This window comes from Amblyomma maculatum, chromosome 6 (genome assembly GCF_055883805.1).
Source record: "Amblyomma maculatum isolate TAMU_Amacu chromosome 6, ASM5588380v1, whole genome shotgun sequence".
Taxonomy (NCBI): Eukaryota; Metazoa; Arthropoda; class Arachnida; order Ixodida; family Ixodidae; genus Amblyomma; species Amblyomma maculatum.
In genome coordinates, this window is record NC_139349.1 from 31142616 (window position 1) to 31158010 (window position 15395).

Sequence of the window (15395 nt, forward strand, 5' to 3'; positions counted from 1 at the left end):
AGAAAGACGACACAGATTTGAATAAGAAGCGGGGACTTATCTGCGGGTGACCGCCTTCGCGGTGCAAGCGCTATACGCTTCCTCGGACCGAGTGCACCGACTTCAGTGCGGGGAAAATTGATGGCAGTGGTCATATCGCGACGTCGTGGACCTTTGCTTTTACATCTGTATATATATGTGCGAAATGGCGTGCTGAAGAATAAAAAAAAGAGGGGCGTGGGGACATAGTCTTTACATATGCTATATTGCGTACGGCAGGTATACCTTCCTGTTTCCTCGAAGGTTTTCTTCAACGCAATTAGCTTACTTTTATTTAGCCCGTTATGAAAGAGTTTGAGGAAACCCGGCGAGAAGTTCTGCGAATGGCCAATTGAGAAGATGGCTCGGCTCGCTTGACAGCAAGCTTAAGCACCTGTCTTCAACACCAGTTGGTAAACGAGCTCCCCAAGTCAACATATTGAGCTGACAGCGCCGAAGTGGCTGACTTGCGACTATTTGGCTAAGCTTCCTATCAAAGGGTGGAAGTTATAAACCAACTATTCCAAGTACAGGGGCCAATATGTGATAAGCAAATCGCCTAATACCAGATTGTGTGTCATGGGAGTAGTCTTCCTCTCCCGCTCTTCATGGGAGCGATTATTGACGTCACGAACCTGTTTCTCTAAGCATCATTCAAAACGCACGTAGGAGGTTTAACGATATATTACACTTCAACGCATGCAGTCACAATGACTGTACCAAATGAGGTCGCTGCTGGATCTCACAATAAGGCCTCATTTCAATGGCGGCGCCGAACTTAGTCTTGGAGTGAAGACCAGACAATGCACATTATCTTTTTTTTTTTTTTTTAGGGGGAGCAAAGATTCATTACAGAGTGCAGGAGCTCGGACGCCCGCGTGTGTATATTGCTTTAGGCATCCTTAATCTATCGAACAGTCCTGCGTACCTTCGGCAGTGAGGAAGGCTACTTAAGGAACGGTCCCATCAGCCCTGCAACCACAGGACAACCACAGAGCGATGTAACTTGCTAACACAGCTGAGGAGAAACGCCTTCATCAGCAGTTCAATATTATCACTGGTAAAATGATGGCGCATCATGAAGCCGGCTGCGTGTACAAGGGCTCGACATTTCTGCCATTCCCCAAAGAAACTGCAAAAGCATCCTCCAGCGCGCTCACTATACTTAAAAATTATACTACAAGATGTATACACTTAGTTGAATTCCACACACATGGGCATATGATACACGCACTGCCACATGGAATTGAAAGGCCCACACATAGACGCGAAAGTTTCTATAACTTGGAGAAATGGTTTTTCGATGCTGAGGTTTTGGATTAGTCATGCCATAAGCTGGATGGAAAAGAGCAAGATTAACCTCAGTTCGTGTTTTCACTAAACAAGGGCTAATAAGAACCCAGCATACTCATATGTTATACCAGTGAACAAACACTGCGCACGCCGCCCTAGCAATGCAATGTATACGGATTTAACATGTCCCTCAGGAGTGATTCGGACTGATCACGACAGTTACTGAGCAAGGTTTGCGCACTTTTTTCTTTTTTTTTTTTTTTGCTGTGATTAGGGCGCATGCTGTGGGGATATGATTGACGAGCCGGGGCCTGTGAATCCCTTTTATAAATGTGAAGTTGACTCGACTTCAATACTGCGTGTTCCACTAAACACAGAAAATTGAATTTTAGAAAACTTACCGTTGTAGCCGCATTTCATGTGCTTTATCCAGAATTTCTCAACATATATGATTCTCAACTTATGGTTCTTAATATAACACGTGCATGCAATTTAGCGCTTTAACCACGTTTACAGATGGCCAGGAACGACATGATTAGGACCGCGTGCAATGTGGGAGAGCCAACTTAACAAATTATAATGGGTCCGTTTGCATCCCTAAGAGGCTGTTACCCAGCAGCTTAATGAGGCACGCAAGCGAAAGATATGTGCAAAACGTGACGTGGAATATTACATGCAGTCGGGTAGGAATCGAAAATTAAAAGGTTTCCTTACAGCCCGTCTCATTCGCAAGGCGAACCTACATGACTACGGAGGAGAATGTCGTGTCGTATTCTTTCCAGGATGGCGATGGAAGTTTCGAGACAGGGTTGAGGCGCGACCGGTGTTCTGCGTCCGTAGCTTGCCGTACCTCCCCCACAACAATTTTCAACCCCTCTCTGCCTTTTTCTCACCTATATATTCATTTAGCTTATGCATTTCATTGAACCAAGGGCGCTTGGTTCACAAGTAGGATGAATGAGCTTACAGGGCTGGTTTGACTTCGGCCCGACAGAACGGCACCACAAGCTCATGGTGCACGGCTCTTCGTATTTCTTCTTCGTAGCCCAACAGACAGGGCGCTGCCCTGCCCGCTGGATGGAGATGAGCCTTCCATCTCCTGGTAGACGCGAGTTAAGCCACGCGGCGGTGAGGTTCTCACGAGCCAGTATAGACGCAGCAGCCCCGCGAAGCGGTTCAGCCGCGGTCGACCTGTTTCCACGCCTTGTGTCCATGTCCTCTTCGCAGAAGCACTCGGCGAGCCTATTAGCGCGCCAGGAATGCGACGGGGCCGACTTTATGAGGCGCTCGCCGAGTGTTGATCGTCCCACTTTGGCGCCTCCAAAAAGGGATGAGCGGCCACCGCGGCGGCCTTGCTGAGCGACGAGGAGTGAGCGCGCGAGCGAAACCCCGCCGCGCGCTCAGCCCGGACTTTCCTGGCCGCGGATTAATTGCATGCAGAGTGCGCTGCGCGTCGCTGCGCCGTCTCGGATCGGCCCGAGCGCGAGAAATTATCGCTCGGCCGTTCCCTGTTCTAGACCAGCGAGCGCAAGGTTCCTTCCCTGGGGCCACGTGTGTCGCCTCGTATACTGCAATAAAAAGCAACAATGGCTGGCGCTTATCTAATATATAGTAGGGCGCATGCTTGTATCTTCACGAGAGTTACGGTCAGGCTGAGGTTAGAGCCGATGTGGCTTAACGCGATGAGTAAGGTATCTCATTACCTTTGCGAGCGTACTCCCTAACGCAGCTGATAGCAGCACACCTTTTTCGCGTTCGGTTGAAACATTCCAGTTCATTTCTGGCGTCTTATCGCTGAAGGCACTTGCCCGTCGATCCCTCTGCGGTGGCTATGAAAACCAAGTTAGTGAGAGAAGAAGCCGCAGACACGCTGCACAACTTTAGAGGGAAACAAGCGACAATATTTGATAGGCCTGTAGAAATCTCTTATGTCAAATTTCATTAGGCTATGATGATTTTTTTTTAATAGCTATTAAATCCATGTTGCCGTCATATGGAATTATTGGATGAACAATTTCAATTATAGAAACTGTGTAGGCAAATAAACAATGATGATTTTAAAATATCGATGAGACGTATACGTATTACACTCATATGGAATTATTGGATGAACAATTTCAATTATAGAAACTGTGTAGGCAAATAAACAATGATGATTTAAGAATATCGATGAGACGTATACGTATTACAAGCATACATTTCCATACAATCCCTCCATTTTTACTTGCTCAAACCTTTACACAATATGACATAAACGCACTTCTGTAGGAACTATATGTCTGCGTGCAAAATACTACATGATCTGAAGAACTAGTTTACTAGTCTAAAAACGAATCTTTTTTTTTTTCTTCTTTTTTTATGAACCAAATCCAAGAACCGAAACGAAGACAAATTTCACTATTGTGTGTTGTCTATCTATCCTCCCTTCCAAAACATGATTACAGAAAAAAAAAAAATGTCCCCCAATGGTTAGGAAATCTGAGCGCAAATTCTGTCAAATAAAAAATGACGGATGAAAATGGCTGAAATTCACTCCTGAAAGCATTTTTGTTAACATCACCTCATGGTTGGCATATCCCCCTACCCCCTTCCCCCGCTTCCCCGCGTGGCTTCATTATTCCTATTACAGCTCCACTTTACGATCAACTGCCTAAGATGGCAATATATCATTGAAAGGTCCGAACCCAGGGCACGATGATAACGAATAAGGGATCTTTAACCCCGTCAACGAGGGAATAAAAATTTGCGTTACAGCAATGACTTTTAACGCGTTTCGATGGAATAGCTGGCACTGCATACTTCCTATAAATTCATTTGTACGGAATAAGTGACACCCACAGACAGGAACCAACCGGGGAAGTGTTGTTTCTGTTGTCCTGTGTACTGCATGTGTCTACTATTTCGTTACGAATCAATAATTTCCCATACTTTCATGTGTAATCTTCGATACAGTCTATCAAGTTTGCTTTTCTGCTGCTGAAGAAGGAACATAAAGAATCATGTCACATGTGTGCTTGTGGCAGAAGTCATTGCTACTCACATTTACATAACTGACTGCGTTGATAAAGCACCGCAGTTTGCCTGACAGCAAGCGCGCACTGTATGTTCTAGACGCTTTTCTACCTACATTGCAATTTACATTATAACCATTTTAAGCCTTATTTTCATCAATGGGGATCGAAATATTGTCACTATAAAAAACTAAAGTTTTCGAAGCGAAGATGGTTCAGGTTTAATATTCCATCAAACTGAACTGAAATTTACATATTCATATTGTTAAAACTATTTGCATAATTTTTCAGTACGTGGAGATTTAGAGTTACTCTAACTTAAGTGTAAGTGATACCACATAATGACTTTAATAGTGCTACGGTTTCCCCGGAATGTTCTGTTCTTCTAAGTTTCTTTTTACTTGGATTTGGCTCACTCAAAAAAAAAAAAAGAGAAAAGAAAAAGGTTAGATTACTCATATGTGTGTGGGTGTGCCTTATGAAGAGGAAGAAAGTCACCAGAGGAATGCTGCCCGCGACGACTGTGCACTACAGTTTGTAACTCACTCTGGGGTCCCGTACAGGAACTCCAGTTAGTGGTTGTGAGGACCAGCCCCTTAAGTGTCTGTCCAATCACACCTCCAGTCCATGTGCATACTCCTTTCGAGAAATAAAGTCTGCCACCACCACCACCACCACCACCACCTTGATCGTGCGCCTCTTAGGGAGCTATGCATGTTCTAGCATTGGTCCCTTTGTAGCCTACACACGCGTGAGTGCGGCCATCACCTGCACGGCCGATGATTAGACATGTCTTGTGAAATGGTGTGCGTGATGAATACCCATTCATTCTCACTACGATGCTAATCACCATGCTAATAATCTGGCGACGTCAAACTCGAATCAAGAAGAGTTACGTCCCAAGGATCATCGCACCGCACTTGATAGCCGCTGTTATCAACTGCTCAAGAAAGCGAGATATACAGGTGAGATTTATAGATCTATACTCTCTCTCTCTTTCTTTCTCAACATTTCTCTCTTTTTTTTTTTTTTTTTTTACTCTCATCTCGTTTGTCATGTTCTTTACTCCTTACATCAACGAGTGCACATGGCCGTCTCACATTCAGCCCAATATATATCATCGTCAAAATGCCGGAAGTGATACGCTCGGAATCACGATAATTAAGAGCAGCATTAAATTATGTTAAACTTTATTCGTACCAGGCGCAGCAAGAGCAATGATGGCACATTCTGACTATATCCATGCGAACGAGAAAACCAGACAGCAAAATAAGAAAGTCAGCCACAACTTTTTTGTTTCCTTCGCCTTGCATTAGAATTTCTCTTGAGCATGCGAGTCCAGCAGGATCGATGAAACGTTTAGCGGGCCATATAATTTAAATGTTCACAAAGACAAGCTAAGGTCTGCTGCTCCACGAGGTCACGTAAAAGTAACAACCGCTAGTTTCCGGCTTTAACGAGCAGCCCAATGATGGCATAACTACAGAAACGTTATAGCCATTCATGCGTTATAGCAGAGGCAGCAGAGACACTGACACAGGCAAGCAGACACATTAACGAGGTCCGCGCGCCAACTGAATAGGTCCCTTAACCTAGGTGGGGTGAGTTTATTTCCTTTAAGGTGCCCCTTCCGCGTCGAAACGCGTCGCAAGAACCAGTGGGCTCCCACCGCGACGCGATTATGTGCCCAGGTCGCGGGGACAAGATTGCGACACCACGACAAAAATAAATTTGTCCCGTTGCTGTTTGTCACCAGTTCGTAGCGATGTGGACGCGATTAAGGCAGGCACTCCGTTATTATTTTTCGTCGCGGTTGCCGTTATTATTGTTCCGCTTTTCTCCGTCATTATCGTTGCCGTCATCATGTGCTGGGAGCTGGAATGCTACGACAGCGCCCCCTTGCCCAACCGGGCTCTCGCGAATAGGCTATAATCACTAAAGTGGCGATAGCTGAAGCAAGCACGAATGCTCTCCGCTCGTTCAGCCGGGAGCTTTCACCTCTCGGCCGCCCGCTCGCCAGTGTGAGTAGTAGCCAACCAACTAACAAGATTCCACTGGAACACGTGCGAACCCTCTGCGGAGCATCAATAAAAATTCGTCTAAAAGTATCTTATTAAAAGTATTGCGTTTTCTAAAGAATGTACGTTTTGTTCCACCAAGCCGAGTATGCCTTACCCGATGTGAACGTCTAGTCGGAGCACCTTGACCCACAATAATGATCACTTAACGAAACATGTTGTCGGGCGAGCTAGTGAAACATGGTTTCGTAACAAGTTATTCAGCGCTACATAACAGATACGCACACAGGAAGACACACAGGACGGGCGCTGACGCAAAGTAATATATGTAGCAAGAAATTTGCTACACGCATGCGCTCTCGTTATAACTCCAAGTGCGCAAATATGGGATGCATCGGCTTCGATAAAATTAGTTTGAGTCAGCGCCCGTCCTGTGTATTTCTTGCTGTGTCCATGTTGTTTATATGGCGCTAAAGAACTTGTTACGAAACCATAATGATTACTTAAACTTTCGCACTGGTCCCAGTACTGTGACTTACATATGCCCCCAATTCTGCGCGGAGCAGCAGTTCTCAACTTTTCTCGTTTCAGCCTACTATCTCCGATATTTCCTCTCGCTCTTTTGCAGCCTTTTCCTACCATTTTAACGTTTCTGCTGTTTCCACGCAATGGGGAGAGGGGAGAGGGGCACCGAGTCCTCACAGCTTATCACTTTAACTTCAATTGCAACAATGTCGTGGAGAATGCATATATGCTTCGTTTCAATCGCTACACTAGCAAAACCTTTCACACACTCCTCTCGTGAACCATGCGTTCAACCCCTACATCCTTGAACCCTATTTTTGTTCGTTACTTTAAACTTCAAGGAAGTAAGTATATTCTTTTTGAAATCATTACAAATATTTTTTTTATACGTAAACGAATACATGGAAGTGCCGCATACAGAGAAAAAAAGCTATGGCTTTCAGTAGAGATATGCGCTTAGGTTAACAAACTGGATTCCAAGGGAAGGAAAGCGTACCAGGGGGCGGCAGATAGTTAGGTGGGCGGATGAGGTTAAGAAGTTCGTAGGGGTCAGGTGGATGCAGCTAGCACAGAACCGGGTTAATTGGAGAAATATGGGAGAGGCCTTCGCCCTGCAGTGGGTATAGTCAGGGTGGTGGTGATGATGATGATGATGCGCGGTACTCCATTGGTTTTTCTCTCCGCCTTATTCAGACGGTGCTGCGCTTCTTTGAATATAAATTTACCGGCTTAGAAGTATTTACTCTCGTAGATTCTGGCAGAGCAAGTGTTGGCTACCGCTGGCTCTAGAAGCGCGCACGATATGGCCCTGATGAACGATTGAGGCACAGGCATGATGAAGGTCAATGATGTTGGCGCTATAGAGCGAGCTCATTTATTGGCTCATTCATTGCGCTATCGGGGCTCGCTATAACGGCACTTCGTCTCAGGCACGGGAACATACAAGAGCGAGCGAGGCAGTTCAGAAGCAAATATATATATATATATATAAGCAGCAATACAGCCCCGAGGAGATCTTCTTCCTTGAATTGCCGCTGTCAGAGGGCGTCCAAACGCTTTCTGTGGGACCGCATTAACGTCTTTGTTTTTGCGAAAGCCTAAAGCAAGTCTTCGGACCGCGAGGACGACACGCAAGCACCGCGCGGCAACGGCGCTGCTGCTGCTGCTGCTGCAGGAAGGGGATTCGTCGCGAGTAATTAACGGCGTTTTCGGTTTAATGGCCCCACAGCCGCGGAAAAAACTAAGATAGCCTTCGGTTCGCTTACATTGAGCGGCCTTGAGATTAATGTTTAATTACCGCGGCGTCCATCCGTCTCGCTTCCCTCTCTCTATCTCTCCCGCGCGCATGTGTGTGCGCGCACGTGCGGTTCTGCTCCAGTTCGCGAGTATTCGCCACCTACTCCGCTGCTCAACCTCGAGGTCTCAAAAATAAAGAGCGCAGCGGAGCCGTTATAAAACCTAGTACGCATACATGTTCGACTAGCGGGTGGCCCAGCACACGGGAGGCACGGCTCGGCCATCGCGAGAGACGCATGCATCTTTCGGAGCAGGATCAAAGGAGGTCGCCGATACGGAGAAGACGAAGCGCGGCGCCGGGCATGCAGAGAGGAAAAAAAAGAGTCGTCACTACATAGGATGCGAAATGGGCTGGACTCTGACATGGCTTGGATACATGGCTCTAGTATAGCTGGACGCGCAGAGAGAAAAACCACATCCGGAACTAGCGTCTGCTGGCTAGCGTGGAGACGATGGAGTCTGCAGGGGCTTCCAGCAGGGTTTAAAGAAGGCCTTCCTATACATATATCGATGCCAGCAGCTCGTTCGAAGTCTTTACATTAGCTCCTGTTTAAAAGCGCACAGGAAGCACCGTTCCCGGTCGTGACCCTGAACCGCGTAAAGTGGTTTCTGCGGCGCTCAGGATAGTCCTGCAGAAGCGTGAAAAGGATGATTGTCCAAACTCTCCCCACTGTGCACCGCAGTATCCTATCAGCACCTCACAAAACAGCACAGAGACCGCACCGACAGAGCAGGGATTGGCAAGTGTACTGCATTTTTAACGGAAAGTCACGACCAACACTCATTTGCCCAACACTTCTCCGTGGTCAACGGAGCATTACGCCGGAAAGTTAGACGCGCAATGAAAGATTTCCGGGACCAGCACAGCACAGCTTGTAGACCTATAACGTAAGCTGTGCCGAAAATCAGAAACATCGTGTTTTCGTGCTTTACAGAGTATGTAACCCACGGCTATGCACTGCAGGTTAACTTTTGACCTGAGCTCGCAGATAATCGGGAACTATAGACACTGGAAAGGAAAAAAGTGAAGCTGCTGATTCCGTCAGCATTTATTGTAATTGAACCTTCTGGAAACTCCTAACTCCAGCGATAAAAACGGTAAAAGAAACTCCCCAAATGTAGACAAGACTAAACCGTGCGCGCATAGCGCCAGCGATCAAGTTAACCAATGCAGCTTAAAAACGAAAAAACGGTGAGTTATTAACGCCGTTATCATTCACCGCAAACATATCAAGAATGCCGCTTCGTTGCCGGAGCGCAGTTCTGCTCTGTCGTATGTTTCTGTTGATCAGGGAGAGAGAGCCGCTGTGAGCACGGCTGAAGCCAGTTCCATTCCCCGAATCTTCCAAGTTTTTCCGTACTACGCTTTCTTTCCGTCCGGTCACCCACAGTGGTCTCACCCACAGTTGGTCGCACTTTGAATTGCCACTAGCCTACTGAACGTGCTCACATAAGTCACATCGTCTCTTAGCTCAGGGCCTGAAAGTTTATTTGGTGCGTGTGCTGATTTCGCGGAAAGAGCGGGATTCAGAGCAGAGCTTGAGCTAGGCATGCTTGCCTTGGGGAACAAAAATAGTTTTCCAAGTGGAGGTCGTCGCGACGGATCCAGAAACAGGAGTCCGGCTCCTTCGGTTGGCGGTGTCCTAATGGCACGAAATCGCGGCAGGCGAGAGGATGAATGAGGGTCCCTCGGACGCCTACTTAAGCCGCTTTCATCAATCAGGCAGTGACGCGCGGCCGAACACCCAGCAGCTACACTGCGTCGCTTCGTCCTCTCCGCATTGGGCGCACGCGTGTGCAAGCAGAGAGATAGCGTCCCTGCTCGGCGAACTTGGCCCCGTCTCGGTGGCTGCAGCGCGTGAGCAGCGCAAATCAAGGCCGCCGTTGGCGCTGACGTCCGAGGCCGCCGGGGGTCAACCGCACTTAACGAATGCCGCCACTGCCGAGAGGCAGGAGCTGCAGCGCGAGACGATGTGTCGTCCGACCTCCGTCACCGCGGGCAAACGCCGTCGGCGTCAAAACAGGGAAAAACATCGGCAACTCTATATTCAGCTGGTTCTCCGCTGCAACTGTTTGTTATGCTGGAAATGAAGACAGCGGTATCTAGGCGAACGTCGTGCTCAACCGGCTCCATTCACACTTGGAGACCAACACTTTCTTCACTGATACCACGCTTGGGTTCCCGTCGCATCTCTTGACTCGACAAGTGCATATTCAGCTGAAAGAGGAAGTGATAGATAATACCTAGAGGACCCGAGCCCGTGCTGTTCTGGCCTTAGATCTGAAAAGCGCCCGCGACAACGTGCCGCATGATGCGATCTTGGTGGGTCTGGCGAGGCCACATTGTAGCCATCACATTTATTATTAGTATGTGAGGGCCAATTCCTCGTGGATCGAGCTGCCCTGGGCATCGGAAATGTGTGCTCTGAAGCGACCCGCCTGACCGAGAGTGGACTGACATGCACATCTGATAAGTCCGAACTAATTATTATTCGGGAGCGCGCGAGGACCCCAGTTGTCGATCGCGAGTGTGACCTTCACCTAGAAGGCACTCCCGCCTCCAGAGTGGAGAGATTAAGAGTGCTTGGCCTGTACCTACAATCCAATGGCTGAGCGACATTACAGCTGCTCCAGAAGCTATTCGCGCAGGTTGTACATTTGATCCACCGCATCTACAACAGACGCGGGGGACTCGGAGAAAACTTGTCCATCAGCCGAATGATGTTTCACACGCATGAACGGCAGAGTCGATGTGAACTGAATCGTCTGGACATTCCTTTGCGATCGGCAGTCAAGACAGCCACCGTACTACCCCCATATACCTGGACACACCGCCAGCTCCAGCTCGGCGTACATAAAACAGCTGAAGAGCTGATGGGACCCGAATAGACCGGACAGCTCACCACAAACACCTGTTCTTCCCCACCCACGCCCCACTACCCAGATAAACGTCCCACCTGCCAACAACACCGACCTAGAGCCTATCATACTGTTTGGGCCCGCTAAAAACCATCCGGTGGTGTTCCGCCCATAACTGTGCCCACTCCCTCCTCTTGGGAAGGTACCTTGTTCCGCACAGAGCCGACTGACCAACGCCGGCTGATAGAGCGGGCCAAGCGAATAGCTGTGGCCAGGTGGCCTATGGTCAGCAATACAAGCGAAATTTAAGACAAAAGCTTTCCTCCTCCTCGTCCTCCTCATTATCAAGTTCATGATGTTCTGCCTCACGATAATGAAGTGCATGGCAGCTATAGTGGTATGCCTCAACTGATGTATATAGGGTTCGCGTAACATATTTTGCGTTCATATTTCGCTCTGACACTTTTTTGTGGCCTCATCGCCGTACTCACCTGAAAACAAGAAGTGCTTGTGCCCTTGAAAGCTTACATTGTATATGCAACCCCGAAGAAGGTGTCATAGCCATATAGGAGTTTGCAGACGTTGCGTTTAACCTTCGAAGTAGTGGTAGACGAATAAAACGAAGATAGCCTCGACAGAACATTTTGGCTCCTGGGCCCGGCAATGAAACCAAAATGAAGATTGATTTTGTGGAAATCAAAGGCACAGTAACTGTCTAACTTGGTTGGACTCCTGTATTGCACTGTGAGGAAAGGGACGAAGGTGAGAGGGAAATAAAAAGAATGAAGCACCACAGTGAATTGTTACGGAATAATTTCTACCACTTATGGATATTTACCATCACTGACATCGCACAGCACACGTACGCCTTTTGCACTTCGCCTCCATCTAAACGTGTCCGCCACGACAGGGGTAGAATCCGGGTATTCAAGTTCAGTATCCAAGCGTCCTAACCACTGAACCACAGCGGCGGGCATGCCTGGCAGTCACTGGGAATGCATCCCTACAACCGGCACCTGCACCCAGCGTTTCGTTTGCCAATACATTTTGTTTCTTTTTGTTCGTTCGCCATCCACAAATGGAACTGCTCCACTTCAAGTTTCGCTTCTAGATTACAGATGAAGTTGTTAATCTCACTGCGAGATGGTGACAAGGCGGCAAATAACTGAGATTATCCAATTCGCCGCCCATTAGTGCAGCATCGTAACATGTACCGCTCCCACAGAATTATGCACGGCCATGGTTCGAAACACAAAATGGTGAGCGGACAAAGTAGATCAAGCAATTACTGCGATGGCGCTAATTGAGCGTCCTTGACGTCTTTTGGTCCAGGGCTTAATAGCAGCGAATTGCACAGCGCCGCTTTATAATGTTTATTCATTAGCACCCTGCAGTTGGACGACATGTATTCGTACCATGGCAACGCCTCCTATACTACTACGAATCCGCCTTCCGATTCCGCATGCGCGCTGCGCCACCACAGGTGTAAATGGGCCCAGAAATTAATCACGCTCCGCTTCCGACCTCATCTATGCTCTTGGAGTTGAAGGTATCCGACCTCTTTCCACCCCGCCGCGGTGGATCAGTGGTTAGGGTGCTCGACTTCTGCGCCCGACGAGGTGGATCTGATCCCGCGGCAGCAGTGGCCGCGTTTTCAGGGAGGCAAAAAGTAAGCCCCTCGTGTATACTTTCCAATGCCAGTGCACATTAAAAAGGCCCAGGTGTTCGAAATTATCTGGAACCCTCGGCTACGGCGTCCTTTGCTAGTCCACGTTGTTTTGGGTCGTTAAACCGCTAAAGCCATACCATACCATACCATACCATACCATACCATACCATACCATACCATACCATACCATACCATACCATACCATACCATACCATACCATACCATACCATACCATACCATACCATACCATACCATACCATACCATACCATACCATACCATACCATACCATACCATACCATACCATACCATACCATACCATACCATACCATACCATACCATACCATACCATAACCATAATCGTACTCTTGCCGTACCGTACCGTAATACACCGCACCCCGCCTCTTCTCAGTCGTCGAAGCGACTTAGTTGCTTCGACGACTTCGACGATGATTGTAACGAGTGGCCGCGTCATAAAATTTGAGCATTTCTCTATAGCCAGGTAACGTTTTCCTGATTTTTCCCGTCATGTCGCTAGCTCTGTCAGAGCTGCTAATACACGCTAATATGCGGCCCAGTGTTGATGCGTATTCAGTTACAACATGGTAACAGCGCACACAAAACCCTTAACCGAGGTCGAAAGTCGCCAAGGTTACTTTCGTATACATGAAACTTATTAAGAACTAGAGGAAACTGGATGAGTTGGTTGGATTGATCAGTTCACGCACCGCAGAAAAAAAAAAAAAAAAAACAAGGACAAGACGTAGATGAACGTACAACATAAGCTGTGTGAATCAACAGATTTTTATTCACATATTTTTCATAGATTTATTCACAGCGCTGCTAGTGTATACGCGCGTCTGCATCTTGCCCTGTTCCTTGAACAGCGTGAATATGATGCAAAGTGTTAGTTAAAAGCACGGCCCTAGGCATGGGCGATCTAACTCGGGCACTAAAAGCTAAGGCATTAATTAGCCCAAAAGAAAGAAAAAGAAACTCAGATACGCCAGCTCAACCTTTTTGCAGAAAGGGTTGACGAAATGCCTTATGGTCAGGTAATAACAAAGCGGAATGGATCACTGATCACGTCTAAAATCGTTAATTGACCTTTCGAAACCCGTATAAAAAAGCATCAACCGATATTTTACTGACACGGTCAGTTACCTAAAATGCATTCTACTATGCTTAAGTTCATTTCGTATGACGTTGTCAACAAATGCAAATATTATAGCGCGAAGAAAATGAGTTGCAGTGAAAGTCGGCGGTGTTTGCAGTACAGAAATCCATTGTTCAGAAAGCTCATTATTGCACGCCAGCCTCTGAAAGCTGTTACACGCTAAAGGCAACTTTCATCCCCCTTTCTTTTCCTTAAATTCGTCAATGGTACGTTGCCCATGAAACATCAGCACTACAAGGGCCGTATGTATACTCTGTATCATCGCCGATCCCTTTCCGACCTCGACCTGGCCAGCGCACAGATGTTTGCTCTTCCAGCAAAGAGGATGCATATCGACAGAGTAAGCTGACCGCATCGCCATCGTCGCATGGGTCGTGTATGTATCAGTGAAAATACTGATCTTACCCCGCCGGGGTGGTGCAGTGGTAAGACGCCCGACTACTGTGCCGGAGTTCTCGGGTTCGAACCCGACCGCAGCGGCTGCTTTTCGATGGAGGCGAAACGAAGTGGCGTTCGTGTGCTGTGCGATGTCAGCGCACGTTAAAGATCCCCAGGTGGTCGAAATTACTCCGTAGCCCTCTACTACGGCACCTCTTTCTCTCTTTCCGCCTTCATTCCCATGTTCCTTCCTTCCCTTACGGTGCGGTTCAGGTGTCAACAGCGCAAGAGTGGCAGATACTGCGTCTTTCCCTTCCTGTGAACCAATTACTACAACTCCGCTAACTAAAACAATTGCTCACTAGTTACATCAGAGTTGGCATTTTCCAATTATGACGATGACGACGCGAAGTATGAATTTCTCTTCCATTGCTGCGCAGATCTGTATAGTATACTCGAGATAATGGCGATTTTGTACTTTCCCACTTGGAATAGTCGAGTATGGTAGATACGTCACACACCGAGGCTATGCGGAGCTTTGTTAGCGAGTGCTCAACGATTACCGGCTTTTAGTCTTTCGTAACTATTCATATCCTTTATATGCACAATTCGCTTACTGCCTTTTAAAGGTAGGCGTAGAAGCACCAAAGCAATAAATTGGTTATGCGGTCCGCACTAAGTATACAAAATAATCAAGAGCCATGTTTCCGATGGGCACGGGTCCCTTGCGATGTAGAAAGCAAGCCATCAAATGGGCAGAAGCTGCGTGGCTGTATGCACCCACCCTTCTTATTCGCTTGCTTCTATTCGGGCTCAATATTTGTAAAACTTGAACTTCAAAGAATGATATAAGCTACGTCCTATCCCATTCCGCCACTGTTTCGTAGACTGCTAGGATATATTCTGCTGTATTCAGCATGCCTGTAACATATTAAAAATAGGGGTGCTGATTTTTTTTCTTTAGAATTTGCCCCTGGGCTTCAGGTGTTACCGAAAAGCATCGCAGCTTTATGAAGCAAAGACAGGTGCGTCTGTTGACAACCTTTCTCTCGACTCCACCAGCCACTGCCAAAACACACGAGCGCTGTATACGAAAAACCGCATTTTTTTCTGCCAGGCTATGTTGCTGCACCGCAATGCTTGAAAGTTTGTG

At 47.4% G+C, this 15395-nt stretch overlaps 1 protein-coding gene across 1 annotated transcript in view; it reads right to left on the reverse strand.

Moving 5' to 3' along the window:
* The window catches only part of Grp170 (hypoxia up-regulated Grp170 co-chaperone protein), a 534702-nt gene that overhangs the window by 298301 nt on the left and 221006 nt on the right, over positions 1–15395 (reverse strand). The window lies entirely within an intron of this gene.